We start from the raw sequence: 4,634 nt of genomic DNA on the forward strand, positions 1-4,634 counted from the left end.
TTCAACATCCATAGTTGGAGGTTGCTTCACCACCTTCAGCATCTATGCAATAAATATGATCATAGTCATCCAAAACAAGACAACCCCTAGCCCCATCATATGTAGGTTTCTTAGAACATGCAAACCATAAGTTTTGAACGACTTAAAACATTACATCAAGATGTGAGGTGTGGCAAATGCAATAAATATATAAGTACAATGAAATTCTTAACTCACAAGCACAGCTACATGCCACAAAGTATATAAATTTCTCAATCTTATCTATCAACATATGAAACTTCAACATTAAATTTGCACCGTACATACTTGTGATCACTATCTGTCACTTCCATGCAAGCATATGGAAATTCAACCCTCATATGAGTAAATATGGCATGAAACAACCACAACACAATACACAAGAATTTTTCCAAGTTTCAAGTAATTCATCGGAAAAACCCTCTTTCAGGTATCACAATCTCAAAATCATAACAATAATTCTTCAACCCATTATTTTACCCAATAAAATAATATGTTTTACACAATAAGTCCCACCCAAGCTAAGTATGAAGAGAGTAAACCATAACTTACCTGGAAGCCGAGCCACAGGTCACCAATGATCACTTAATAGCCTGCCCTTTCCGAATGGCCGTGGAACGCTCCAGTCTATCAAAACATGCTCTATGCATGAAAACAAGTCCATTGATATCCATATCTCAATTTTGGATAAAAAATCAACCCTTGGAATTTAATATCTGGAATTTTCCTTCAAAATCATCTTACCAATAAGCCAAGGAACTTAAATATGAAAAATGTTGTAATCGTAACTCAAACTGACCTCAAATTCATTAAAAATCATGAAGAACTTTGGGGGAGGGGGTGAAAACCCTCAATTTAAAATCCCAGTTCCTTGATTCAAACAAAAATTCAAAACAAAATAGCGGGAAAACCATCAATTTAGGGATAGGAACTTACCCTCTTGTAGTGACAAAGAAAAAGCATAAAAAAACACTCCAATTCAAGCACTAGAAGTACAACTGTTACAACTCGAGTCTACACCCTATCCATGAACCATAATTAACTGCCTACTAGTGTTTGGAGAAGACCCTTGGTATAGCATGCCTATAAAATAAAGTGAATATCAAATTTGAAGCGAACACACAAACTATAATAATGGGCTAAATCTGAAAGAGACGATTATTATTAAGACATAACTGAAATAAATGAAAGACTGTCAACTGCTACGTGACTGTTGTCAAGTGAAGCATCTATTTCAAACATAAGAGTCAAATCCTGTCAAGGCCCCGTAGCCTTTATTGAATCAAAGTCTAAACTAAATTAAGGAGGAAACAAAGATCAACTCTATGTCTTCTAGATGATAGAAGAACTCACAAATCTGTTGAAAGTCAGGTGCTACCGAACATCTAGTACTGAACCTTAAAGTCGAGCACCTGGATCTGCATTATGAAAGGATGTAGTGAAAGATACAATAAGTACAATACATATATATATATATATATAGAGAGAGAGAGAGAGAGAGAGGGAGAGAGAGAGAGAGAAAAGTAAAACTACCACAATTCGAGTCTACACCCCAGCCATGAGCCATAATTAGCTGCCTATTGGTAGTCGGAGAAGACCCTTGGTATAATGCCTATCAAATAAAGTGAATATCAAACTTGAAGAGAAAACACAAACTATAATAATGGGCTAAATCTGAAAGAGACGATCTTTATTAAGACATAACTGAAATAAATAAAAGACTATCAGCTACTACATGACTGTTGTCAATTGAAGCCTCTACTACACACATATGAGTCAAACCCCGACAAGGCCCCATAACATTTATTGAATCAAAGTCTAAACTAAACTAAGAAGGAAACAAAGATGGACTCTACATCTCCTAGATGATAGAAGAGCTCATAAATTTGCTAAAAGTTAGGTGCTACCGAACATCTAGTAGTGAACCTTAAACTTGAGTACTTGGATCTGCATCATGAAGGGATGTAGTCCAAGATGAAATAAGTATATAGAAGTAAAACTATGACAACGAGAGTCTACACCCTAGCCATGAGCCATAATTAACTGCCTACTAGTTGTCGGATAAGACCCTTGGTATAACAATCTTATCAAATAAAGTGAATATCAAATTTGAAGCAAAAACACAAACTATAATAATGAGCTAAATCATAAAGAGATGATCTTTATTAAGAAATAACTGAAATAAATGAAAGACTGTCAACTACTACATGACTGTTGTCAAGTGAAACATCCACTACACATATAGGAGTCAAACCTCGACAGGGCCCCGTAGCCTTTATTGAATCAAAGTATATACTAAACTAAGAAGGAAACTAAAATTGATTCTACGTCTCCTGGATGATACGAGAGCTCACAAATCTACTGAAAGTCAGGTGCTACCGAACATCTAGTAGTGAACCTTAAATCTATGTACCTGGATCTACATCACGAAAGGATCTAGTGCAAGATACAATCAGTATAATATATATATATATACACACACACATACATACCCACACTAGTTTAGTGTAGTACATTGTATGTATATCGAGTATTTATCAATAAATTTCATAAAATAATTAATGAAAGTTCAGTAAACATAAATATTAGCTATAAAAAATTTACCTGATTATTTATTCTAGAGATGTAGTTAAAGGTTAATAACCAGGATCGACATTGAAAGTCGAGTCAACCCTGACTCAAAACCTTTGACCTAGTATCCAACCTTGACTTAAGAACTAACTCTTAACCTTGACTCGAGTCTTGACTCCAAGATTTTGACCTCAACTCGAGAGCCAGGACTTCACCTAACCTAATCTCAACCTCCCTTTGAAAACAACTCCCCACATTAATTTGTGACCCAACGACAATAGAGGAATCAAGGTCCTATCTTGATCAGACTCCCGACGTCTGACTCTGACCTAACCCTAACCTCAACTCAAGACCTGACTCTGGTATATCTCTCCCAATCATTAACCTAAAATCAAGGTCCAACATCGATAAAGAGTTAGGGTTGGATCTTGAATCGAGATTTGAATCATAAATAAAAAATTGTGGTCAAGTCCAAGGTCAGGAGTTAGAGTCAGATACTATATTAGGAGTTGAGGTGAGGTTCAATTTTGGAGTTGGGTGTCAAGGTCAGGTCATGGATTAGGAATCGAAGTCGGGTTCTAGGTTGATATTGAGGTTGGGTCTTGGGACCTAGGTTGGGAGTCAAATCTTGAGTTGGGTGTTGAGACATAGTCAGGTCCAATGTCAGGGTCAGGTCTTGAGTCAGCAGTTAGGAGATGAAGTTGGTAGTCATGAGCCAAGACCGGGTTCTGTGTTGAGAGTTGATCAAGAATCAATAGTCGGGGTTGAGTCTTAAGTTGAGAATTAGATCAAGGTTAGGTCTCAGGTTGTGAGTCGGGGTTAGGTTTAAGTTGAGAGTTGGGATCGTGGGCAAATCATAGATTAGTGTTAGGTCCAGCATTAGGGTCAGATCTCAGTTTGAGAGTCAAATTCGGGTCTCAGATCGAGAGTTGTAGAAGGGAGGTCAGAAATATTAGTCAGATCATAAGTTGGTGTTGGGATCAGGATTGAAAGTTAAATCCCAGATGGAGGTTGGTTCTTGAATCCCAGATCTCAAGTTGGGATTCAAATATCATGTTTGGATTGGGATTAAAAGTCAGGTCTCAGGTTTGAGATACTAGTGCTTAGGTTCATCATACTAAATTGGTTCTAATGATATGCAAATTCTTTGAGGCATTCCTCCTGATTTACCTAGTGTGCCACCGGATCTTCACAATGACTTCTGTATGGATCTAGATCTAAAAATTCTTCCCATGTCTATCCCTTTTACAAGATAACACCCACTAAGCTGAGAGAGCTAAAGGCTTAGTATTAGGAACTACTAAGTAAGGTATTCCTTCATCCCTGTGAAGGTTAGGGGATTTAACCTCATGAACTGGCCAACTCTAGTGACCTCAGAAGATGGCTCAACATAACCAACATGGCTACGCTAACGAGACTGAGAAGTCACCAAATAAGTCAGCAGAAGAATAGATTGGTTAAATTTGGCATTAGAATTATCTCCGTAGGGTAGTAGGGCATGAACATCATTATCTCGAGAAGCCTGGGGAGGACTAGTAGGGACAGATGGAACTCTATATGGGCAGTCAGGAGTAGGGACCCTAGACCGGGTTTGCACTCTATAAGTAGAATGAGTTCCATCCACATTGTCCTCATATGGGAAAGAAGGGTTTCCATAAACATCATATCTTCGGGTAGGCATGATCTTAAATGCGAACAAACAGAATTAGAGTATATTTCAAGACCTTAGATTCTATAGCCCAAAAAATAGATCACAAGAAAAGGAAATATTCCTAAATGCTTTGTAGCCTCTTACTTATAAGCGTGGCACACTATACACCCATAAAAGAGACTCTACTTGACACAGTTTTGTAGATACCCAATGATCATGAACCTAAGATCTTACACCAAGCTTGTCACGACCCACACCAGGGCCTGGCTGTGATGGGTATCTCAAGTCCGTCGAGGACTGAATACCACCCTTTTTTCCTAGTCAAACAAAACACAATACAACTAGCAGCGGATGAATTTCAAACATATAACAGGATAGAGTTGAGTTATGAACA

The sequence above is a fragment of the Capsicum annuum genome, chromosome 11 (assembly GCF_002878395.1).
Source record: "Capsicum annuum cultivar UCD-10X-F1 chromosome 11, UCD10Xv1.1, whole genome shotgun sequence".
NCBI lineage: Eukaryota > Viridiplantae > Streptophyta > Magnoliopsida > Solanales > Solanaceae > Capsicum > Capsicum annuum.